Source organism: Lepisma saccharinum, chromosome 9, assembly GCF_977018435.1.
Source record: "Lepisma saccharinum chromosome 9, izLepSacc3.1, whole genome shotgun sequence".
Lineage (NCBI taxonomy): Eukaryota > Metazoa > Arthropoda > Insecta > Zygentoma > Lepismatidae > Lepisma > Lepisma saccharinum.
The window spans coordinates 44,110,023-44,137,552 of record NC_139237.1 but is presented as its reverse complement, the minus strand read 5'-3'; the positions used below and the strand labels follow the sequence as shown (position 1 = coordinate 44,137,552).

At 38.0% G+C, this 27,530-nt stretch overlaps 1 protein-coding gene across 1 annotated transcript in view; it reads left to right on the top strand.

Annotated features, from left to right (window-relative positions):
- Positions 1-27,530, top strand: part of LOC145992036 (uncharacterized) — a 382,098-nt gene that overhangs the window by 677 nt on the left and 353,891 nt on the right. The window lies entirely within an intron of this gene.

The window sequence follows — 27,530 nt, the reverse complement described above, 5'->3', positions numbered from 1 at the left end:
AAAGAGGCGCAAAATGTGTTGATGACCTCACACAACCGGGAGGTTTGTTTTAAGAATGTTTATTAAAGAATCGATTTATAGAAGTGATCAATCATTGCATTTATTATTTACAGCGTCAAGAATATATGTGTTATCTGTTTAGTATCAGAAATATAAAAAATCAAGTCGCAAGAACGATTTATAACGTTATGTTAATCAGGGAAAATATAAAATAAAGAATGTATGAAAGGAAAATTAGTAACCATGAAAAGAGAACCAAAATTTGTCTAAAGACATTGTACAGGAGGATATCTCTGTTAGAACAATCGAATCCACAAGACACGACAAATAATAATACTTTAATAAATAAAATGTTAAAATAGAAATACAGTAGCTCAGTTGGCATAGCATCTCTCTACCATGCGGAAGATCCGGGTTCGAATTCCGGGCAGGTTATCTGAACCAGGAATTTTTCCAGCCATTCCCCTGTTTCTACGCAGCTCTGAGGTCCACCTAGCCTCGTATAAATGGGCAACCTTCGGGGGTAAAGGCTACCGGGCGTGCTGCTGATCAAATTGTTCCAACCATGGCTGAGATCAAGAATTGGTGGAGCTCTATAACTCAACATCACCTCATATGCCTTTATGGCATGTGTGAACACCCACAGGGGTTCCTTAAGAAAACCAAAAGGCACGAAAGATGAAGGCAACATACACCCCACAATACTCTGCTAAGCCCTCGCCGCAACAACGCATCTCCATCTAGAGGTGCAAGCTTACTTGAATGCTATAATATTTACTATTAAACAATGTCAAGAATTTAGTTCACACTAAATGTAGCAAAATGTAGTGAAAGTAGTGTAGTGAAAGATGTAAAAAGAAATAAACGAATCGGAATATTTGGTTGCCATTTCTGACGAGACGGAACGGGAAGGTTCTAGGTATTCATGGACCGGAATGGCGTTCCGGTCCGCTACTGTTCATACGAGCCCTGCTAAGGAGGCCATGTACGAGGACTATAAAACTGACCCTGATGCTGTGAGTGATAGGACCATACTGTGATTTATGACACCCCTCCAAAATTGTTCGGAAAATCTTGATTGATGGTTATTTTGGGTCTAAATTTTACTTCCCCCTATAGTAAATTCTGAATAATCTCCTTAACCATATAATCCATGTATACTGAAACTACTAACTCTATTTAATTTTTTTAAACTCGATGTAAAAATGTGTCTTCACTTCAGAAAAAGAATATACGTAAAAACTGCATATCCTGGAACCTCTATAAGAAAGAAACCTGTAAATACGGAAAAAAGTCCCCAGAACGGACCGATTTTATACCTGAAAATGATCTGCTTAAGGCGGAAACATTCTTAACGCGGAAACGGAACACCATTTAAAGACCAACGAGATGTTTTTATTCTCAGTAAGACGGAAATTTCTTCCTTTATTTTTTCGCTCGCAAGAAAACAATGGAATACTGTAAGTGGAACACGCCTCTGTTGCCACTCGCTTATCGGTAACATTGTCGATATGAAAGAATGCGCTACAGTACTCATAGCTGTTACGATTCAGTTTCTTTCTTTCATCTCTTACCCTCTTTCTCCACCTTTCTTTGTCTATTTCTCCTCTGTTCTTTCGTCATCTTTCTGTTTTTCTTGTTATCTCTCTTTGTTTCTTTCTTCACTTTTACCTCAATCTTATACCATCTTTCAATCTTTCTCTTTCCCTCTATGCACATCGCGCTACGACGCCAGGGGTCCCGGGTTCGAAAAGATACAAAAGTACAACTGTACGTTCTTACAGTACTATAAAAAGTGTACCAACATGCTGTGTAGTTACATAATTGTAATCTCTGCTATGCTTATTGCGACTGTATCGCATTTTTATTCATGTACGTACATGCATTAGTACTCTACATTATAAGTAATGCGAAATGTAAATCTGTCTTTCCATTATTTCCTGCAGCGCTCTATACTGTATTTAAAGTCAACCCTGTATAAGAAGGAAAACTGTTAAGACGGAAAATTTTGCTTGGAACCATCATGTTCCGGGATAGACAGGTTTTACTGGATTGTATCAATATATTACGAGTATTTCTTTCAGTTTCGAAAATTTTCCAAACAAATTATAAATGATTCCATCAGCGGCTTTCCCGGGAATTTTGGAAGTAGGAAGGGAGAAACCTCGAGGGAAGCAAGTGCTTCTTTTTCAAATTGCAAATTTCTCACGCGTCTTTTTTTAGAGTAAATATAGGCCAAAGGAGGTTACACCTTTACACCTTTAACGCACACACGCACACAAACACATACATGCAAAATACGTATGGGACAAGAACACGAACTACTTCTCTAAATAACGTTTTGTTCGTTGAAGGGTTGGTTTCAGTGCTTCAGGCTCTGGAAAAAGTTAATTTGTGTCTATGTTATGTAACCATTGGTTAAGGACACACTATTGCCAATAACACTTTTTCTTTCGGGAAATATTTAGTACCAGATTAGGGCAAACTGTGTTATTAATGTACACAAGGAACGCCCTCTTCAGTGTTTTTTTTATTATTTGGTTTATTTTTACTTCGCTTTTCTGCAACTTTTGGCTAATCGCGAAGATTTTGATGAGCAGGGACGGATTATGTTTGGACTTAAAATGCAATTAGATGTTCCTGTTCTGCGAAATAATACAAACTTTCTTACATTACGTACCATAGATTCTTTCCTGTATCCACATTGATGTTGTAAACACAGAGTATTGCTAGGTAGAACTTTGGTTTTTAACATTGTTATAGATGCTAATTTTCCACTAGGATTCAACTTCTTTATTTCGTGTTTTCATCTGTATTTATGGTTTTCATATTTTTTTTATATTGAAGTTTCTATTTTTTAATAGCTGTGAATTATTTTCGTTATTTTAAATTGTTTTTCTTCAATTTGTTTGGGAAATATGGATTTTTGGTTATTTTATTGTTCAAGGTTGTCTGATCGTTGTGCAATGAGGAAGACCCTGACTTCACTTGTCTTTTTTATTGCACAACGTGAGGACAACCTTGCGTTGTGACGATTCTCGAGGAATGCAAACGTTGTTAGGTTAGGTCCGTTACGTTTGGTTACAGCGCTTTGAATAACGTAGTGTGGAAAACGACCCAAGAAACTGGTTCCCCAGACGGATGAGAACATAGATGGCAGTGCGATCAGTATCGGTGCTAATTTTCTTATGAACTTAATGCGGCTTCGTTAGTTTTTGGAATATATTATGTAGATTTGTTTGTCTTGAAAGGCGGTACGTGAATTGATGGAAACAATTATATTTGTGGAGTGACTTGCAGTCACGAAATGACATTAATTTGGAAAGAAAAGTAAAATGAAATGAATAAATAAATAGCATGTGTGCGTAACACAAGAAGAAACATCGTAATGTGATTCTGAACGTCAGGTCTTGGACTGCGTATTAGAGTTTATTTTTCAGAGTTTATTTTCCATGTTATTAGAATATAAAGAGAGATATTTTTCATACCGAGGCGAGCAGTCTGTAATCAATGCAGCCTTTTGAACCATAGGGACACAAGCTCTGACTGCACAGTTTCCTCAAGGAGATTTTAGACCAAAGCGACACGCGACAAACGTTACGAGGATTTGACACCAAAGCGACACGGGTCCTCCGGTCCAAGGCAACTTTCATACCGAAGCGAGACGCGACACATGTTTCTTGGAAACGAGCCAATCAAGAGCAACATTTCACATTGTAAAGGCATGACGGGCAGCACAGGATAGCGTTCGGTTCGTGAAATCCTCAAGCGAAAAGTGTCGCGTGCCGCTTGTCGCTTTGGTGCGCAATATCCCTAAAGCAAGACACTCATTGCATCGCGCATGCGCGAACAACAAACCACGGCAACAAACACGTTGCAAGCTAATGAGGAAATGGCCTGGTTTGAGCAACGCAGAAGCGACAAAGCGACACGTGTGGCTTATCGTGTCGCCTAGATCTGTTGTTCGCACAATTAGCAGCAAACGCTTGCAAGTTGACTGAAGTGCCGCTTCAAGGCTGTTGCTTGTCACTTAGTTGGGAACTCCCCCTGTAGCGCGTCGCTTCGGTCTGAGAGCCCTTCCTTTAAGGAGCTTTCCGACCGAAAAAAACAAGTAGCATGCGAATACGACATATGAACGTGTCGTTTGCTGTTTCGACCCTAATGCGCAATGAATGCTATTTTACAGTCTGGAAGTGTGTGTCACTACTATGGCCTCCCCGATGGCACAGTGGTAGCGTCGTCGCCTTGTAATAAAGGGGTCCCGGGTTCGATACCCGGTGGAGGCACATAGTGGTTCGGATCCCACTTTAAACTGTATGTCCAGTCCCGATTAGCCTTTCTGTGCATAAAGTGGACTTAAAACACCAATTCAATAAACAATAAACAATGTGTGTCACTAGTCACATCAGTGTAAACATCCCGTGTCGCTTGTCCCATTGGTCTGAAAGTTTCTTTACACTTATGTCGATGGCACTCCCCTTGTCGTTTCATGCAATCATCAATATCATCATTGCCGTGATTAGTTTAAAGCGGAAGAAAATAGACAGTAAATATAAAAAATATAAATGCTTCAGTGTGTATATCTTTAAAAGAAATTATGATGATGATAATAATTATTAACCTAATTCATACACAAAAATTTAGTTACTAAGAGCATTCCACGCGTATTTTTTCTCCCGCATTATTAATGAAAGTATAACGATAACAGGACGTGGTCGACGGTCTAGAATGTTCGTTAATATCTTCGCGACCACTGTACTAAATATCATAGCAATTATCATATTCATAGAAATGCTTCATGTCAAAGAATCAGACGTTGCAGCGAAAACTCCATTTACTTCCATTATAAGCAGACGAATACCATGCACCGAGACCAACACCAGCGCCTCTAGCGGTATCATTTTCGAGTGGAACCAGCCAGAGAGGCCATAACCGTGCCGTTTTCCACACTACGTTATTCAAGGCGCTGTAGTTTGATTCTCTTAGCATAAATACACTGGAAATGTATTTATGCTAAGGTAACTAAACCCAACAACCCTTATATAACAATTTAGGCATTTGACTTACATCTTCACGCAAATTAGGCTCATTATGTTTCATTTTTAATGGAGGTTCCTCAAACTAAAGTCTCCTTTTTTCCACTCCCAATCTTTTTTCACCATAAATCCTACATTTCTGGAATCCTTGATCCATACCCTTTCCAACGATGCATCATACATATTTGTATTAGGAATGGTTGATTCGACAACCTTACCAATGCGCGTATATGTTGAGAAATTTTCTGAGATATGTAAATAATATTTAAAAATAAGTAAAATATGAGACAAAGCCTAATATATGTACAAATATGGAAAATAAAAACTGATTTTTTTGGTGTCAAGATTCCATAATGCGCGATGGTAAGACAAGATCCTAACTGATTTCAGCTTCATACTTATATATGTATTGACATATAAATTCGTTCCCCGATGATGAGTAATGATATGATGAAAGTTACGAAAGGACAGTCACTCAAAGACCATCCATGGGCATTTCCGGGATTCGAACCCGAGACATCTGGCGTCGTAGCCTGACGTGCAAACCATTCCGCCACGGAAGTCTGCGAAATGAAATAGAATACAAAACTCTACACTGTGGAACTTTTCTTGATTTCCCAGAGAAAATTCATTCAAAATCGAGCAGAAAATTATGAAATAATATCCTTGTGAGTTAATTCTCGGACGTTTTCCTAAATGTGGAAAAGTTTCATACACAGCGCGTGAAAAGTGTGTGAATTAGTTCCAATTAAGCATGTCAGGTGGCAGCACAAATGCAAACGTGTGTAAGATCTGCAGGAAGTGTGTAAACCCAGCTCATTGTGAAATTCCAACGAGTGTATTGGTAATCAAAGATCAATGAAAAACTTATCATAAAAAAAGAAGGATTCCTTAAATAAGCTGTGCTGTCAGGTTCTTTGATTTTAAAGTCTCGCAAACTATGATGTGTGTGTGTTTCTACATGTATAGTGCGCCTGTATTAACTTGTCAGAGCCAGTCCATCTAGTTTGAGTTCATCGTCCTCTTGTAAACTGGCAAAGTTTTCTGTGGTCAACAACATTTGACTGCTCTAAGTTCACTAGTTTAACTCTAGTTTACCCGACGGGGAGGGGGGATGGCGCTGCAGGCCCACCACCTCTATTTTTCACATTTTCAACTGATATTATTTTAATAAAAAATTGAAAATAAATTACATTGTTCCCTGTGGTGTTCCCTCTGTATTATGTGTGTTCATAAAAATATAACTGTAATGTAAATAGAAGGCAAAATGCACTAGGTGGGTCTATCAGGCGCCATCGTTGAATGTGTTTTTTCCAGACACTTATGCCAGTGACAGTGCACAATTTGTTGGTAATGATTGTAAATTTGGTAATTATTATCAATAATGTACAACTACATCTCTATAAACAAAAAAAAGCATTATTGAAAAATTACTATGTTTTATGTGAGTTTTAGTTAATGGAAAAATATGTGTGTGGCATGGGTGACGGTTAGATGCACCCCGAGAATACCTAAATGGGCGAGATGCACCGCTAAACTCTTCGAACCAAGGGGTCAGTTGCACCGCTAAACCCTTCGGATCAAGGGGTAAGTTGCACCGCTTACCCTTTCTCCGCTAATTTTCCCTTCACACTTTTTACAGGCTTAGGACTGTCATGGCTAAAAGCTCATAGCGTGTTTAAAAATTTGCGGATGGATTTCCTTTGTCTAATTTTACCTCTATGTTTCAATTTTATTTCTTCTTGTCCTTCTTTGAACTGTAGTAGGAAATAGTTTTTAAGAAATCAAATCTTGTTAGTTCATTATTCTTATATTTCTGCTTCATTTTCCCCATATTTTCCATTCTCTGTTTCAGAAATTTACTAAGTTTCTTTGTGACATCTGTATTATTTTCTAAAGCATATACATCAAGTTGGGTCTGCTTAATCACTTCAATAAAAGCATAAATATTTGGATTAGGTGCACTGAAACAACGCTTTGACAGCAACAGAAACATATCTACGTAAATGCAGGCACTTCTTTTTGGCAAAAGAAAGTGAGCAAGTGGTATGTAGTGACCATTTTCTTTGACATGCAAGGAAAACATTTGATGTTTGAACTTTGGACAATGTTTGAAATTTCCATCGATAAATATCGTATCATTTTTACACAAAAATTGTAGATTAGAGGCACCTGAAAAACAAACAATACCTTTTTCTTCGTTATTAATTTACAGCATTGCTTCTCCATGGTTTGTTTTAATATCCAATGAAGTTAGAGCAGAATGCACTTCTTTTGAGTTTTAGGGAAGACGTGGTAACACTGCATCCCGTGCTCGACTCAAATTTTTCCTTATATAGTCCATATCTTTTGCAATGAATTCGTCTGTAAAACCTGAAGGTGCATCACTTATTTCCCTTCTAATTAATTTTTGTGGCCGTTCGTTCAATTCGTCGAGAGCTTTCCTTTGAACACTATTCGCCTACGTTCTTTTTCGCTCATCATGAATTCCATTATTACTAAGAAACTTAAACAAACGATAATACATTCGATACTAACTTACGTACCTTCAGACAACACACGTTACCACAGCACATGAAACGCCTGATTGACCAGAAGAGGCGCGGACACTGGCTATGACGTCATGTATCCGGAACCGGTGCAAGTAGCTTGTTTGTACACGAGGAAGTCGGGTGCAATTCGCCCAGTCGTTTGATTGACATGTTATGCTAGCGGTGCAATCGACCATCGTTCGTGTGGCACTCGTGTATTAATTGGTTATTTCTTATTAATGATGATAAATTTTATATGTACTCAACAAAGGAAGCAGGGATTCAATAACAAAGGTCTCTTCAATTTTAATTAAAAAATGTGGGCCTGTGTGAACCTCTCTCCTGAGGTAAAGTACATTTCTCATACGCCACTGGTAAGCTAAGGTGAAGGAGACGGTACCATATTGTTTACGCCCCACCCCCACAAAAAATATTTATAGTTGGCGCCTCTGAACGGTACATCACGTGGATGGCATGGGACGCTTCCCTGTCGTTTTGTTATTAAGTCTGATGATTTAATGAGAGTAATAATTAACGAAGTCTTACTAATACAATAGTGCACAAGAAATGTCAACAGTATTTCAAAAGCTTAAACTTTTTGGACCAATTTCTCTCAGAACGATAACAGACAAATCATTTGAGGCGTCTATTTTTACAGCAATTTCATCGTAAAAACTTTAAATGTAAAGTGGTTGTGGGGTGACACAAATTTGTGACTTGACTCCACTTAATTTCTCCGCGCGCCTACTAAAGCACGCAAACATTTATCATTTCCAATATATACCTCAGATGGTGCCTAAAATTCTATGAATTCCGTTTCTGAATATCCAAAATGATTTTATGGTTTTGTGAATATTTTGCACGTTGTGTGTTTCTACACGCCGGAAGAGTGTTTGCACCGGTTCAGAAGTATTAAAAAACGTTATTTTCCTTCATTCTACACATGTTCGATAATCCAACTCAAATAATGCTAAATTAATCCTCTAATTAACAACAGCTTAACCTCAAATAAGCTGCTGCTCCACTCAAACGGCAAAAATGGTAGTCAAGGAAGCGATAAATACCCGCTAGAGTCAACTGTCTTGTGGGTCACTCTGTATATTTGATGCATTCTCAAAGGCACGACATTTACTGAATATCTTTTGTCACTCTCTCCATTTGATACATCGTCAAAGGCGATGGCGTAATGGTAACGTCGTCGCTTTGCAATCAAGGAGTTCCGGGTTCGATACGAGGTGGAGACACATTGCACAGTGGTTCTGATCCCACTTTAAGCTGTAGATCCGGTCACGATTATCCTAACTGTGCATAAAGTGGACCTAAAACATAAATTCAAATTCAAACATTGCCAAAGACATGAGAGTGGTCCCGGGATCGAATCCCGACCTGGATATAGATGTTCTCTGTGATTGTGCCTTCATCTTCATCCTTACCGAAAAGTGGCATAAAAGCGCTCGTCACTCAAAGGCATGTCGCAGTAGGAGATGTGACTGCCACGCGAGAGACCCGGGTTCGATTCCCTGGGCGGGTGATGATCTAAGCATGGAAATTTTTCGGAATTGTCCCTGCATAAAACGGCTGCGGGGCTCACCCATCCTCAAATAAATGGGTACCTGGGGCAACCCTGAGGAGTAGAGGCGACCGGAGCGTGCTGCTGATCACATCGTCTCCAAAATGGCCGAGATCGTGTATGTGTGGAGCTCTACCCTCACAACCCCTAAGAATGTGCATTCATGGCACGGTGTTACATGCACGGGAAACTTAACCTTTACCCTTGTGTCGTTAACTATTAATTTTTGTCAATATTCTTCCTTTTGATACATTCTCAAAAGCATGAAATGGTATACATATTCTTATTTTCCTTCTCTTATTTCTTCTTTATCGCTAATTATGGCGATGAGAAAATGAATAATGGGTAGATGAAACTGACGAAGAAACACCCACAAAAACAACAGCCACCCCCAGCTCAAGAATCGAAGACGGAACCTTTAGTTGCGTGACTGTGAGTCCACAATTCAACGCCTTTTACCGACGAGGTGTTTAAAAGTCCCATACACATTTGAAAAATGCACAAAATGCATTCCATACAGTGCATTTAAAGTGCATATAGAGTTAATGCATTAACTTGCCTGCGTGTAGAACATTGCTGTCACTTTTTAATGAAGGCTCGGCAAGGCGGTAGGCTCCGTACACCGCAGGTTCATTCCCTACTGTAAGCATCGCATCGCTTAAAGCTAGCACAACGCAAACAACTAATCCACGATCTTCCTGGATTAAATAACAGACGGCCAGAATTGCAGTTGATGAGCGTACATACGGTAACCATAGCGACGTGCAGCAGCAGACAGACATTCTTGACATTCCATCTCCTCATTCCGCCTTTGTTGCCTCGAGTATTGTTGCCATGGTATCATATTACTGTACGTTAGGAATGCTTGGAAAAGACAGCTTGTTTTTGACGAGAGGTATTCTACCTGGTAACATTTCTCTGCTGAGCGAGTTTTTGGTTCGTTGAACGTACTCGAACCTATTCTTGTCATTCCTGGAATGTAGGGAGATTTTTTCAAGAGAAAATGTCTTGAAATTTTACCAAACCTAACTGCGAAATGAGTTCTTGTTAAACCTGAACAAAACGTCCAATATAATTTCATCGTAATAAATTAGTATTTTTATAGCTCTTTCAGTATACCAAATATTATCTTGGCAGGTCTTGTAGTTATGCAAATAGACAACACTAGACACTACTAGTAAATATTTTCTTATTTTGTACACTGCTCTTACCTTGATTCAATAATTCGGCCACTTGCATGAATTCTGCGTACCTAACAGCGAAAGAAAATTGTCCAAATGATCTCGGTACACAAAATATCATATATGTATTTAGTTGTTTATGATGCATGGAAGCTAAATTACAAAGTGGATTACTGTAACTATTTGTGCAACGAAATTTTCTGATAGACACTATTTAATCAACACAAATTATTAACTATTAATTTTAAAACAAACAGGAACATTTAAATAGTGGAAAGTTTCAAAATTCATACATATCTGTTCACAGAGAAAAGCGACATCTCGAGTATTGTTTGAAACCAATCAACAAATGGCGTAATTAACATCTTTGGAGCCGTTCCGCTGAAAACCTGAACGGGCCCTTTACTCTTAAATGTCTACAACTTCAATTTTGTTCAGTTTATTATTCACGTCGTCAATGCCTGTTTCATTTATAAGTATAGCTATTCATAGAAGATAAACTTATGGAAATAATTATAAACTTAAAAAAAACAACTGAATCATAATTCACTGATACTAAACTCCGTCTTCTATTGCACTGTTTTCTCACAGAATTCTCTCGATTTTGAGATATTGTACAGCATGACAAGAACGTGAAGTGCAAGCAAAATGCACAAACAGTCGTACCGCACAGAAGTTGACAACGTATCTAAGGATGGCAGAGAAAACAAACCAACAGGCTTGCTTCTCAAATATACATCACTGATAGATAACATCATTTCTTTGCTGTCATTATTGGAGATAGATTTGTTTGTTATTTACGATAAAGCTTCATCGTAAGTTTATTGTTTAAATGTATTTCTGTTATTTCTTGAAACCAACAGTTAAGTCATTTCAATAGGTGTTTGTCTTTCACTCTTCTGAGGACTTTGTAGTTGTGACCAGTGCTGACTCGTGTTTTTTTCAGGTGTAGGAGGAAGTTATGGTAAACCGAGGAAGGATTTAAAAATTGTGTACGATTGCTCAACAAACGAAATGGGTTCAGCATAGAACTTGAGACGGTCTTAGAAAATTCTTTGTTTACCCCCAACCTTCTATCGATTTCCTGCTACAAAATTTTATCACGAACAAAATCTGGCAAGATACAGAAAATATATAGGATGGATCTTGGCATGGTTGTGAAAAGCTTGTCACTGCGTAGACATACTCTCTTTTATTTGAAACATTTCCGCTGGTGAAGTAAAAATAAGATTGGGACCTAATTTCACTTTTATTTCCTGCAAACATATTCCTTTGAATTAGATATCCCTCTCCCAGAGACTCACGTTTGCAGATTATGCTAGATTTTACCATTATGCCAAAAGCAGAGTGCTAGGTGCCAACAAAGATCAAATTGTGCTAGGTTTAGTACCATTTTGCTGGGGTTGGCATCATTGATTGAGGAAACCTTCGACGCTTCCTCGCTGGATGCTTTAAAACCGCAACCTTCCCCCTGCCCCTTTTCCACTCCTCACCCATCTGTCTGTAGTGACACCAGCAAGGTTCCTCAGGCGGGGTAGCAGAGCGTGTGTGTTCACTGTTTTTGTGTTGTGGCTGGAGCGGGTGACAGCAGACAACTCTTGACAGCAGCTACTAGCTAACCTAGTCAATTGTATGTACGTCTACATTGAGCTCATAATTTTATAGCGCGCATTATTATAAAACTCTTAAAAAGTAGAGAACTGGAAGCAAGTCTAAATGAACTGTAGGACGTTCCTTACTTCCTACATGGAGGAATCGCCCCTGGTTGTGCAATTCTGTTAACAATCTTCATATATTTGATTTTATTACGTTCGACAACAGTGCATTTTCAAATTACCGTTTCAGAAACGTGAATGGAGAAGAAACTCAAACTTCATGACAATATGGCAAAATTTTCAGGAAGGGATCGCGTGCAGGATATAATTTAATAACGTAAGAAACATGATAGGCTCCAGGTACGATTGCCTTGAGCCCACCTTTTGGAATACGTTGAAAATCGGTTACTTATTCTGCTATACAGTCCGGCCAAGGGAAACGAAACTAGCTGGAAAATACGATTCCAAACGCAAGAGGGGAAGCAGGTAGATCTCCCACCAAAACACCCTGTGGCATTTTGCTTCTAGGGTTCGCTTGTTGTGTTTATTACTGCTTACTGTGTTGTGTTTGTGATGTCTCTAACAATTCGTAACAAACCGTTTCCAAGTAGAACAAAGAAAACTGTGTCGTTTTAGTCCCTGTTGTAAATTCTACAAAACGCCCTCGATATAATACACAATGCCACAAACCATTCAGTTACTACATTTTCTTTATTATATTTATAATACTATGTATAATGATAATACTATTATTCGTGAATACTATCCTGATTACTGTTAATTTGCACATTTGTGCTAATTATAATATTTACTAAGGACATCAATGTAATTGAATGATCCAAAAAAAAGGTACTTGTTTACAAACAAGTTTATCTACTACTGTGACGTGATGAATATTTTCCTCATATATTCTATTTGCTTATATACGTAGTATATGGATGGCTATTTTTTTTCATTCTGTACCCTTACATAATTCGTAAAGAACTCTACGTATTTTGGCGGCGATGTTACTACTTTTAAAACTTCATTGTTGTTTCCACAGCAGACCCGGAACCCGCTTCCTGCCCAAAGTGCCGTCACCCCTATTTTGCCAATGAACACGTCCAGTTGACGCATGCGTACTTCCGTCCATGGTCTCAGCTAATGCAGCCAAGCAGTACCTATTTATATTTGTATCCCCTTTATATCTTCTTTCTAGCCGGCCTCCGTGGCGGAGTGGTTAGCACATCGCGCTACAACGCCAGGGGTCCCGGGTTCGAATCCCGGCCTAGGCATGGATGATTATGAGTGTTCCATCTCATCACTCATCCCCATCCTTGCAAATTTGCCAAGAATGTCCCAAAAAGCGAAGTGAAATAAAGCAAATCAATCACTCAATCAATCCTTAATCTTCTTTCTAGATTTCATCTTCATCTAATTCATATAATTTATTTCATTCTGCTCCTTCTCTCTCTATCTCTCGCTCTTTGATAATTTCTTGTACTCTCTTTTCTACCTCATTACCTGCGTCGTTTTCCCTTTGAATTTGTCTCAAAGTTTTTCTCTCTTCCAACTCTATTCCCTCCTCATGTCATTCTATCACTGTGTCTGTCTCTTGCTTGTATTTCTGTTCTATTTCTATCTCTCGCTTTTTGATTCCTCTACTTTCGTTTCTCTCTATCTTCCTCTTCCCATATTTCCGTTTTCTGACGCAGTGATGGCGCTAGCAGGAAAGTAAGATTGCACGCTCTATGGTTGATCACTGTGACTTCCCTTGAACCCCACCTCCTTAGTGCTCCTCGTATTAAACATGAAAAGTGTTGTTTTAAACATAAATTCTCTTTCTTGAATGTATGTTGAACGTGACTGCCTCCAGAAAATTTTCCCCCTTTCCTCCCCTGCCTTGGTAGTTCAGTCGTCAGGCCGTCTTACTCCGGCGGATCCACCTGTTCAAATGGCTCAGGCGCCCACTCAGCGTTGTAAAGCTTCACGCCCACTGAGACACGGCAACAGAACGGTCAGTTTCGCTTCTGGCGTCCCAGTGGGCAATAAACCATAAGTTAACATAAAGACTTCTATCCGAAAATTCCGTGCTTCGGTTCCACGCGTTTCCCTGTAGTGGCTGTGTCTAGGAGCGTGACGCTGATCACATCATCCCATCTTAGGCCGAGATCAAGAACGTGTGGGGCCCTAACTCCACACCCGCTATACGCCTTCATGGCGTGGTGTAAAGGGGAGTACTTTACGCTTTTGCCTTTCCTCTTCACTCGTTGTCATCGAGTTAGAGACACAACATTTTTACCTAGTTGGCCCCGATCTAGATAAATTTCTCGAGTGCCTTTGAAAACAAGTACCCAAAATTTACAAAGAACATTTATGTGAATAACTGATATTCTCTGACATTCTTCACTTGTAAACTAAACGAAAAACTCTATATGAACTTAGAAGTCAGAAAACTAATATTTAATACCTTATACCTCTTTTCACTCTTTCGACGCTAGAGGTCTCACTTTCGAGTTCTGGCCTTGGAATGGGTTCTTTGTGAACATCATCACTCATCCTCATTGTCGCAATTAGCCGGCTGTGGAAGAAATGCGACGCTAAACTACAAAATACAATTATTTGCACTTGTTGTTTTCGATATAAAAATTACGCTATTGTCTTTAAAATTCCGATTAAGAAAGTGGCTTTAAGTACCTTAAAGAAGTGACCACATTAGAGAGGGTAGGAAGCGGACACTCGCACAGGCACCATAAAAAACAAGAAAACTAATTACATAAATGACCTTCTAGCCCATGTAAATATTTTATTATTATAATAATAAAAGTATATTAGAGTATATTAAAATTACTTCATCTCTCGAAAATATGTCCACCTCCTCGACGTTCCAACTCATCTCTCATTTTTCCTTTGGGCGTTGCTGCCTTGAAGAACCTCGATTGCCTTGGAACCAGCTTTTAATAATAATGAATGTTCAAACATTACGAAATCATATTGCATTTTTTTTTGTCGTTTCTGCGCCCTTCGGCTAATAAATTACTTCTCATGTTCATTTGACGAAGTTTCTTCGTAATTTCATTTTCTGCTATTTTCTAGGCACTCTATTGATGATTTTTTAATTTCGGTAAAAGCCAAACAAGAAGCTGATAAAGATATCCACAACATGAAACTTTATATGTTAAGCTCTCCGTAAGCAATGCTTGTAAGAATTGAAGAAGTACGACAACAGTACTTGATGTTCGAAAGATTATTTCACCAAATATTACTTTCTTCTTTCCTCTTTGTTCGCACAAGACTATAGTTTGAAGGTCCGAAGAAAACGTTTGGAAAGAAAAAAATATCAATGGCTCCAGCTATTGTCAATTAACAGTATCTCAAAAACAGGCAACTTCCCGGCGTCAATGTCGTCGCCTTGTAATCAAAGGGATCCGGGTTCGATACCTAGTGGAGGCACATAGTGATTCAAACCCCACTTCAAACTGTAGGTCCAGTTCAGATTAACCTATCTGTGAATAAAGTGGACTTAAAAACTTCGAATTACAAATTTGAGAAACTGCAGGAACGGCAAAGTTGTTGGATTATTAAATATTAAATTACAAGGTCTCCGGCTTAAAAGTATAATAAAACAAAAATTAATAACTTGAAAGTTTATTGCGGTAACTCAAATGTATATTTGCAACCTAACATACCTGGATATGCAAAAACATTGGGACCGAGCGTTTACTAAAGACACGCTTCAGGATTGTGTCGTTCACTTTTCTACCCACTCCCCCTATCTTAAGTAGATTCGTCCTCACGAACTAGTGTCGTCTTCCGCGGTTGGATAAACCTATATAGTACACATTATCGTATAGTTTGACACCCAAGGTGGTGTATTGCTTAGAAATTTAAGAGAGGAATGAAGGCTCGACCAGGATTCGGACCCAGGTCCATGGAAGGCTTAAGATAATAAAACATAAAACATGACATGTTGTATTTTTACGGTTTTAATGACGAAAAATTATCTTTATTTTTAAAAATACTTTACTTTTTTGTGTTAAAGAACGCGTTTTGATTCTGCGTATGTGTTTACGTATACATCGCTAATTGAAAATATTCGACGGACGATTTGTAGATTTATGTATTATAATTATAAATGTATCATGTCTATTACGAATACATTGATCTAAGTAAAAAACTTAAATTATGTAACTTGGAATGTAGAGGAAATATATTCTGTCATCAGTTTATAGGAAATATCTTGGTAGGTGTAATAGATAGTAAAAGAAATCTGGAAAAATTGTGCGTGAAAGTTCCTCATTATAAAAATAGAAGACATGATAATATAATTGCAACTAAAGTCTTAAATGGACTTGGATGGACAAATTGGTATCGCTAGTACAGGTGAATGTCCCAATCTATGGAAATTAAATTCGATAAGAATGTAAGCAATTTTAAGAAAAAATATGTTTGAACTTTTATATAACTCCTTTTTTTTCATTACACATGTACTGTATATATTGAATGTATATTATTTCAACCCTCTTTTATGTATCTTAACCTTATTTTAAAAATAGTTTTATGCATATATGTTAAACACACAGTGTTGTATAAAGGTTAATCTGCTAACAACACTCAATTAAATAAATTTCAATTTCAATTCAATTCAATTTAATACCTGAACAATTACATTAAAATAATAGTAATATCTTAACTTAAATTGCTACATGATCTTCCAATATACTTATTATGTTATGCAGGAATAATTTCAATTAATTCTTGTCGACAATAAATAGCCACGAACCAGTGGATAGATAGTGATTCGGCCCTTTGAACTGTAGGTCCAGTACCGATTAGCTTTTCTGTGGATAAAGGTAACTTAAAAAATAAATTTAAACAAAAATCCACACTTAAGTGATCAGAAATAAGGTCTTGGCTCTAATCAAGGGGGCGTCCTGCTTTGGCGCCCGAGGATGACACCCCGGGCAGTCTCTCTGTTCGCCCGCCCTAAGCAGCCCCTGCCCAGGTCTCTAACCTACGATGCTATAGCTCCTTAAACCGAGCTACCGAGCTGTCCCTGGTTTTGCCTGATTTTTCGATCCCTGTTTTTACTTGTGTGGAATTGTCTCCGTCCACTGACCCTGTTACCCTTGAAACATTGATGACGTTTTTTGAATGATTGAATAATTGATTTGCTTTATTTTACTTCGCATTTTCTTCCACTTTTGGCTAATTTGCGAAGATGGGGATGAGTGATGATATGATGAAATTGACACTCACAAACATCCATGCCCTTTCCGGAATTCGAACCCGGGACCCCTGGCGTCGTAGCGCAATGTGCTAACCACTCCGCCACGGGGTCCGGCAGACTGATAACGTGGATAATTTCTTCCAGCCTGGAGCTGTAAAAATACCTACAATTTAAATTTATACATAGTACATCTCCTATGTGTAGGGACGTGATGTTTTCGTTTTAACAGTAACACAGAAAAGTTGAAGAAAGCAAAATAAAGTGTTTAAAATGCATTTGGGTAGGTAAAGAAGGCACGTTTTTGGTGATTTGGAATCGCGAAATAACGCGAATTATGCATTTTTTTTCAGAATAAACCCGAATTTTACACTTTAACTCGAAAATGCCGCGAGATATGCAATATAAACTGGGGTTAACACTTCTTTTGTTAAACAAAAAACTGCCTGTCATTTGTAGTCTAGCTGGTGCAAGTTCGATTCAAAAGAGATTGTCACGCTTCATTCATTGCAGTTTGGCCCATCCATATTCATAGTGTATAACCTGGTCTTGAAATAGAATTCGCTCGAGGGATCTTCCCAGAAGGAAAAAATTTAATGAACGGGAATATTTTCATAGAGAAGCACTTGTTGTGTTTCGGAAGGGGAGGGGGCGTGTATGTGTGCGTATACAAAACGGTATTTTGAAATCTCAGAGGCATTTTTTGGCAGTGTTAGGGAAATGTGATATGCATGATTGTGTTCAAAGATTTGGGTATCATTCAATAAATATTTCACTTTTAGTTGCTGATTTTATATTAATAACACCGAATTTTGCCCTGAACCGCGAGAAATAACACCAAAAGTTAGGTAAAAATAAAACATTGCGTTAACCTCTAGACCACGTTGGACTGAACGAGTTAAATACATAACATCAAAACACAGTAAAGCATTTTATCTTATGGATGGGGGCACAAGTTCTTTGCCCCATCTTTGCCCCACCTGTGCTTGCAAATCAGAAGCATTTTTCTCTGTCGCTCCTTCTTGCTCAGTTGGGTATTAATTGCGCTCACGTTAACTTTTCTTCTTTTGGGTTCCCCATCCCCTTAACTTTCTCTGCATTTCCACGTCCATCTCTCTTCAAACAAAACGTCAGCGAATTTATTTGCTTTGAAGTTTACTCTGGCTTGTAATTCCTAGAAATTCCTACAGATGGAGCTGGTAATTTATGCCTTCAAACGTTTGTGGTTTCAGCGAAGTGAAGTTTTTCTCTTCCCTTCTCCGTGCTGGAAATATGTCGTTATTTCAGCCTCGATGCGCCCTCTCGTGCGATAACTAGATATCGAATCTGCTAACATTCAGAAAAGTTCGCCTACAGGGCGATTCACTTGTAATCAACCATTGAAAATATTTGAAAACGAAGGAATTCTGACATATTTTATTATAATACGTGCGTTTGAATTAGCACTCAAAGGTCACATTCTCCAGTTCCCTTCTTCCCTCATATCAGTGTTGGCAATATAATTATTTCTTACTGAAGCTGGTAATATTTATTTTTACGAATAAAATTAATTATAGTTCGCGGTTCAGAAAGCGACAGAAATATCGAGGGTAAAGGAGGAAAACTGTCCATTTATTTTAAGTCAACCTGAGATAATTTGATTACAAAATGAGAGCGTAGCCACTATGCCATAAGGGTGGCTCGACCACCAGGCTTGAATCTTGGTGAGAACTCATTGTATATTATAGATTTATATTAAAATCCTTTATTTACAAATAAATATTTAGTGGAAATAACTGCTATAAAACTGTCAACACTGCGTGAAGAAGAAAGGTTGGTTGGGGAGCAAAACCCTGACCTTGAGTTGTGTATTTTGACGAAACATACTCACAAAGGCAATAATACTCACGTGATAAGCATTAACAGAGGATGCTCACTGTGCGAAACAGATATATATTTTTCGAGTGGATTCTGTTACACACCACACACCTTTACGTTAAAGTTGAAATGGAAGTTCCTTATGAAGCTAGGGAAATAGATTGAAAAATATGAGCAAGAAATATTTCCAAATTCCCGCTGTTCGTTTCTGTATTATGCAACTGCGCCATTGAGCATGGTGGTTGATGCTTGGAATGACACCTGGCGGAAATCTAGCAACTGTACTACTAGCGAGCCTTTCGATTGATTGGTTTGGTTTTTACTTTGCTTTCCTGTTACTTTTGGCTAATCGCAGAGATGAGGGTGATATGATGAAATTGATGAAGGGACACTCACAAAGAACATCCATGCCTACACCAGGATTCGAACGCAGGACCATTGGCGTCATAGAGCGCTGTGCTAACTACTCCATCACGGAGGTAGGCAGGAGCCTATCGATTGGGAAGACTTTGACTGTGGCGGGAAACAACATGACGACGAAGTTGCAGATTCAGACACAATCTACACGACACCTTCAGAATAGGCAACCACCATAACATTATAGTAAAATGGGTTGCATATAAACCAGGTGTCATCGAATTTAAACATCCTTTGTTCCAATTGTGAATCCTTCTTTTGAATGTAATGGCCAGTTCTCACCTGAACCACTGTGCTTGAACCTACAGGTCCAGTCGAATTACCCCGTTTTGTGAGAATTTTCAAAGAAAAATACAGGGTTATTCAAAGAGAATGGTACAAAAGTAAAGTTAATTTATTTTTAGTGAAAAGAGCTACAAAAGCAATTCTGGTGGGAAAGAAGAAAGGGAGATTATAAATTTACCTGGGCAATTACAAATGTTGGATATGAGCACCCTGGGTAACACGGCACATGTCAAAACTATAATCCATTTCTTGCCAGATGCGTTCCAATATATCCTCGGTTATCAGCTCCACTGCATGAGAGATGCGTTGCTTTAAATTATCCAGGTCCTGTAGTAATGGAGGAACGTACAGTCATGGAAAGTAGTTCTTGGGCCACGAGACCAACGATATCGTAACATCTTAAAGCCTGTTGTCTATGCAACCCAAATAACAAAATTGTCGCTTGGGTTTGCCTGGCGGACCTGGATTCTCGGGAATGATTGAGTATTGACAGCAGTGTGAGTCATACCCCCAAGCCCAGCCATAACAAACAAAAGCTGGGTGCCGTGAGACCACCAGAAAAAGTTTCAGGAATTGGTTTCTTAACAACAGCTATTCGTAAGAAAATGTTCTCTTCACTGATATTAGAGTCATTGTCAAGAAAGTTCACTGAAATGGTGGTTTTCGTCGAATCATCATCGCGCAACACACATGCTTTCAACCCAGAAGACCTTGAAAAAGATTGGAGTTAAAAACAACTACTTGACTAATGATAAGACGAATCGCTATTCATTAGTCCCAAATTTGAATTTTGTGTAAGACATGGATCATCATGTCCTATCATCCATTTCATAACTTCATTAATCATCCTCATCGCCTTTGTTGACGCCAAGTGCTAGAAAAGCAATATAAAATAAGCAAAATTAAGAAATTAATAAATGACATTTTCAGCGATTTCACGCAGCGACTCAGTTGCATGTAGACAAAGTTTCATTAATCGGGAACCAAGGGCCCCCTCGCTCTGCTTCATTGTCATTTTCCCTCCACTTTGCCTGCCGCGATTAACCTGATGTTGATGAATGCACAATCCACAAAGTGCACCAAAGCGGCGCATATTATGAATAGGTAAACTATGTGATATTATGCTAATTTAGAATTTAGTAATAAAATGTGAATTTTGGGGGCTTCAGTTAAGTGGTTGCACATCCATTACGTAATCGCGATATCATCAAATTGTACGAAGCGTGTCAATTATACGTAAAGTGTCAGTCCCCGTCATAGGCGTGCGCAGACCCTCTGATTAGGGGGGGATAGCCTTGATTAAACGTAATTTCATCTCACTTGTTTAAATTTTATTGCATTGATGGGTGTGTTTATATATACTCCCCTCCCCCCGCCCCACACACACATATAAATACATACATACATATATATATGTATACAACACACACACACACATATATATATATATACATATATACCAACAGTAAAAATCATATAAATTGTCTCTCAAATCTGCGCGTTCCTTTTCCTCCCAACAATTGTTCATGCACTTAAGAGAAAACCTTTTAGCAGCAGTACTTCTCTCCTCGGTAATATAAAATGCATTACAGAAAACAAATTGCGAGCAAAGCGACCAATAAATTTTTAGAACCAAATATTTGCAAAATGAAAACAATGTCGATTTAATATGGGGGAAAAAATTCATGGAGCGCCATATTATTCTCTTTTACAATTTTTTTCATTTAGATCGTTTGGCGTCCAGGGTTAACTCCCGCCGACCCCTAGCTACGGCTCTGAACTTGACTAGAATATTTGACATTTTACAAAAGGTATTTATATTTGTATAAAATTTTAAATCAAGGGGGCAATTGCAACTCTGTCCCCCCCCCCCCCCCCGCAGGTGCTCTTGGCAGTCTGGAAGAAATAATGCAAGAAAGACGTGAAAACAAAATCGATCTTGAGTATCCTTTTGTCCTGCTACTCTTAGATTCTGCTACTCTTGCTTTCCTTTACTTCCATGTTTGCCCCTAAAATTGATTTCCGTTCAAGGTTGTGGGGGGCTGTGGTTTCGCCACTGCACCCCCTTCCCCCGTAGTTGCCTTGAACTTTCATCGGCTTGAAAATACTTAATTTTCTTTAAGAGTATAATATAGTTTAATAACGGCGATAGGATTCATCTATCCTAAATTTCTAGGTGAAAATATAATAATATAGGGGCATAGATGTCTGAAAGGGAGGCAAGGATTGCCACATCTTCCTCTTAGAAAACGAATGTCAACCAAAAAGTACGTTTTCACATGTATAATTTGATTTCAGTCATAATGATTTACATTAATTATTATAATGAGGATGCAGGAATGCGATAATGAAACACTATTATCGGGGTAATATGCCCCATGGAAAAATACCTTGCTTGTCTCTTCGTGGAAAAAATCTGCAGACGTCCATGATTAGGGGTGCATTTGCCCTCCCCCTGGCCCCATGGGCGCACGCCTATGATCCCCGTGATGGAATATGTAGCGCAAAGCCAGGGCTTTAAGATCAAATTTGTTTTGTTATTGTTTTTATTAGTAATTACCTCAGATTTCTTCCTCTGAAGTTAAATTATTCATGACGACGATTTATGATTACATTAAAGACATGAATGAACATACACAATGAATCCATTTTGGTCAAAACTCGAACTCGGAACCTTGTTCGGCAAGAAATAAAAATATCCATAAGGCATGAGTGTTTCATTGGAGATGTTCCTCTACTTCCGTCATTTTATCACTAATATATTTCTTTAATATACAATAATAAGTCACAACTACCTAAAAATAAATATTATTTTGCATTTTCACATGCATATGTTTTTTTACGGTTAGAGTGTGAACTGGCACCTGTTTATTTAGATTGTTCTTTATGTTTCGTGTGTAGTTAAAGATAGGAAATATGCTTGAGGAACGATTAGAGCTATAAGAATTCCGTCCGTGACAGAGTGGTTAGCACAGTGCGCTACGATGTCTGATGTCCTGGGTTCGAATCCCGTCGTGCGTATGGGTGTTCTTTGTGAGTGCCCCTTCATCAATTTCATCATATCACTCATCCTCGTCGTCGCGATTAGCAAGAGGTGAAAGAAAAACGACGCTAAATAAGAAAATAAAAAGACTTATAAGAATCATTCTTATTTCCGGACGTGTCCTACATTTTATAGTTGTGTCTGGCTTCCGGAAGGAATTTGAAAGAAATCTCAAATGTCTTATACGTATTTTGAGCATCACGTAACTTCAAATTAGATGGAGAAACAGAAAAACTGAGGAAAGCCTAAGATAACGTGGTTCCTTGGAGAAGTATGCTTAAATCAAAGAGTGTGCATGGTTGCTACTGGATGTTCGGAAAAACAATTACAATCCCAGCTCAGAAATTACTTCACGATTTTCTGGATCCGAAAAAGTCCGGATATATGTATAAAATGCTTACTTTGTGAAGTTTTATTGATATAAGTGTCGGTAATTTGTTCGAAGTAACAAGTAATTTTTCTCCTTATTGGAGAAATAAGGCATACAATTCTGTTTTTTCCCAGTGTATAGTAGTTTTTTTTACATATTAATAAACAAGAACTTCCAGTTTTTGTTTACGAAATTGTGAATTTTTTCCTTCCCGAATTCATGGATTGTTTTCTCTTCCTGGCCCCACATCGACGAAAAACGTTCTGTCTTACATACACAAGTTGAAATCACATACAGCCGTGCTATTAATTAGCAATTGAGGAATTTTGAACTCAACCGTTCACTTCAACATTAATTTTTCAGCTGAAGATGTGTCATATTCTCGTTATATGCTAAGATGTCCTTGTAACCTATTATAGTTACTGCAAATACGATCGTGTTCAACATTTTGAGACATTTTGTCCTACTTTCCGCTGAAGAGTGATCTGATAGCCCTATGTGTGATGAGAACTGTTTTTACTTAATTTCTGATATAATTTATTCCAGCATTTTCTTCAACCTCCATTACCTTGTTCTTACCTCCAATGCTTACACAACTTTTGCTTCGTGCTCGACCTTTGGGTTCAGAAATGTTTACAACACCCCCATCTCCCGCGTGTAAATAGCAGGCAACAACACTCTAGAAAACCACAATGTATACAACTTGTTTACTACATATTTTACGAAAATATTAGAATGTTAGCTTGATATAACTGTGGATTGGAACGAACGAAATAAAATACCTGTTTCATACGCACACTGGAACGGGTGCAGGCCTGCTGTGAGTCACTCTGGCAGTGAAGGTCACTGATCGAAGCAGTTGGTGCTTGCTTACTACAAGCAGGCGCCTTATCTTTCCTCAAGGAAACACGGAAATCTTAGTTACTTTCTTTCGCCAGACTAATGGTGAACATTTACAGGAACGTAAGGAGTAGTATCGTATTCTATTGGAATTAGATTTCGTGGTGTTTAAAAGATATCATAACAATATGTAAATCTCTTTTGTGACCTACACTGAACTTATTTTAAAGTTTCATTGACATGTGAAAGAGGAAATTTATAGATCCTTCATCCTTACGATTTCTAAACAACCGTAGAGTGTGGTGAACGTGAAACTACTTATTGTTCGCATCAACGATATGCATTATACAAATGGCCTCTAATCAAAAAACCCTATTACATCACAGGAAATGATATTTAAAACAATTCTACCACGTCTCAAACGTAACCAATATTCAGATTGATTCCAAGCTTCTGTTTGGGTTATTTTGTGTCGCATTTTTACCTCTTGCGATAATCGCGACGACGAAGATGATGGGTAATGATACGAATGCAATGCTACATCTAAGCCTCAACAGGTTTCAAAAATGGATCCTCTGGCTTTGTAGAGAGTTACGGTGATTTTGATTTTTATTTTCATTTGGTATTTTAAGTCCACTTTATGCACACAAAGGCTAATCGAGACTGCATCTACAGTTTAAAGTGGGATCCTACCCACTGTGTCTCCACCGGGTATCGAACCGGGTACTCCTTAATTACTAGGCGACTCCTCTACTACAGCGCCATCGGGAAGGATGAGAGAGAGAGAGAGAGAGAGAGTTACGGTGACTACGATAATGAAGAATTGAAAGTAACAGAACGCCTAAGCTATTCTTTTGTCAATATTTGAATTGTTAATGAATGTTATGAATGTCAGTTCAAATTGAAAAAAAATAAACTAAAAGATTTCCAGAGTGTCGTTACAAATCGTTAATTTTTCTCTTTCCACACATTACTTTGCTACTGTGTAGATATTTGCATGCTAAGATGTAGAAAGTGCTGCATTTTCAGTGTTTGGAATTGCGATTTATTTCTGAGAATGGAGTGAGTAGTGGGAAAAGGATCACCTCACATGTTTGGATTATACCTCCCCGCCAAAAAAAGACACAAAATATATATCGGCTGTTGTTCTTATAAGGAAATATAACATGTATGAATTGTGTCAAGAAATATTGGAGCCTATTCACATCCCTACGGAACTTGGAAGAAAGCCCACGTAGAGATTGGGAAGTTTTTTTACGACAAAATTGGGATGTATAGTAAATTAAAATGCAAAGTCCTACCTTGTGCTTTGCACCAAACCATGAAGGCGTATAGGGGGTGTGGAGTTAGTGGAGTTAGGGCCCCACGCTTTCTTCATCAGGCCGAAGGTGGGAATGATGTGATCAGCACCACGCCCCTGGCCGCCATACCCCCCTCCCTTCCCCAGAGTTTCCTCCAGGTACCCACTTTATACGACGCTGGGTGGGCACCGAAGCAGCTTGAACAGGTGGACAAAATCCCGATTATCCACCGATGGGGATCGAACCCAGATCTCTCGCATGGTAATAAAACGCCCTAACGACTGTGCTACTGCGGCACATACAGTAATTAAGGCAATAATTGTTTTAGCCTTTCGTTCAACGTTTTTAGGGGAATCATTTTCGGAGATATAACGTGTAGCACTTGTCGGTTCTGCGACCTGGGTTGAGAAAAGGCGATTTTCTGACGAACAACATTCCACCTGACAAGTCACGTGACTTTTCTACATTTCCTGTGCCTGTTGGCTTTTGCATGAAAGACGAGTTGCTCTTGAGACAGACAGAATCACCCGATCACCTAATTGTGCAATGTGTGTTGCCTACCCTTCCGGCATTATTTACTGCCATTAAAGTCTTATGGGGAAGAACTTTTTTCCACCACTGTACACAGTGTCTTTCACACGAAAGTGTCTCTGAACTGTAAGAACTACCCCTGTTCGTGAAATTCCATTACGCAATATGCTTGTTCTACCTTCGTTGTTGCCATTTTAGCTATCAACAATAAGTAGCGCCTCTAGAGGATTTTACATCAAATACAACCACAGGCAATAAATTTACAACCTTCCTTTCTTCTTTCCCACCAGAATTGCTTTTGTATCTCTTTTCACTTAACAATAAATTAACCTTATTTTTGTACCATTCTTTTTTAATAAGGCTATATTTTAATATAAACGAGCTATATCAACTGCAAGTAGTACTTCACATTCTTATTTATGGCGAAAATGTAGGGAAATATCTGAAACTAGACAACATAATAACATAAATGGATGAAAAGATATCATCAATGGTAAACGAAAACACATTTTCTTCATCACCTCGATTTACCTAACCAAATATATTTAATATTCATTAAGATAATCTTCAGAATTTTCTAGTAATAATATTATGTTGAGTATCAATCTATTGCGTCATCTGTGTTTGAAATTTTAAGAAAATTATTGTCATTTGTTGTTTAATATTTGGATAGTCGTCTTGAGAAAACTTAAATGGTATTTACACTGTGGATTTATTACACGCTAATTTATGTTTTTACTGAAAAGCCATATTTACAAATAATAAATTGTTTTCTTATGCAATTTGCCAAACATGTAAGTGATTGAAATCACATTTATGTTGCATATTTTGCACATAAAGTGCATATTTTTGAAGATTGATCAAAATATTTACATCATTTAGCCAAATATAAGTTGTTTTTTTTCAAGTTTGTAATTAGTTACGTAGTATGATATTAGAGAAAAATACTTTTTAGGTTTAAATATTGGGTGTTTGAGAATAAATTAAGTGACTACAAAAATTTAATGGGAGTAAAGTTAAAGTAAAGAATTTACGTTAATGAAATCAGTACAGAACAATCGAAAAACGCAAACAGTTTTTTATACACCATGAAAGCACACTGACTGGAATGCGAATGTGTGGACAAAGGAGGGCAATGTAAACTTGTGAGACACAATTTACACTTAAACATATATTTGACATATAATATTTGACGTAGCAGTTAATTTAAAAAGTTTCTTGTCTGTTAGGTGAAGGATAGGGAATAGGGTAATACTCGGATAATATAAGAGATTGTCGCAAATCTACTTTTAATTATTATGAGTAGTTTGGATATAACATTGTTTCATATTGTGTGTTGTTTGTGGAGAGGTTCTACTTTTATTTTTTTATTTAGTTTATTTTACTAAGCTTTTCTGTCAATTTTGGCTAATCGCGAAGATGAGGATGAGTGGTGATAGGATGACAGTTATGAAGGACACCCATATCCAGGCCGGGATTCGAACCCGGGACTTCTGGCATCGTAGTTAACCACACCATCACAGAGAGCGGCAGTTCTACTTTTTCTTCTTGTTCTGTAGGATATTAGAATATTTGTGTCGATAATTGCCCTTCCATTTCATTTTTATTTTGTATATTTTAGTACACATTTTACAGGGTTCTGCAACATTCTGCTAGTATTTAGTAAGTCCCAAATCTAGTAAAAATGTGGCTCTAAATCGATTCTTTCAACAAGTAAATGGTAGTTACGATATAAAATGCGTAGACCGTAATAGTTGGACATTTCTT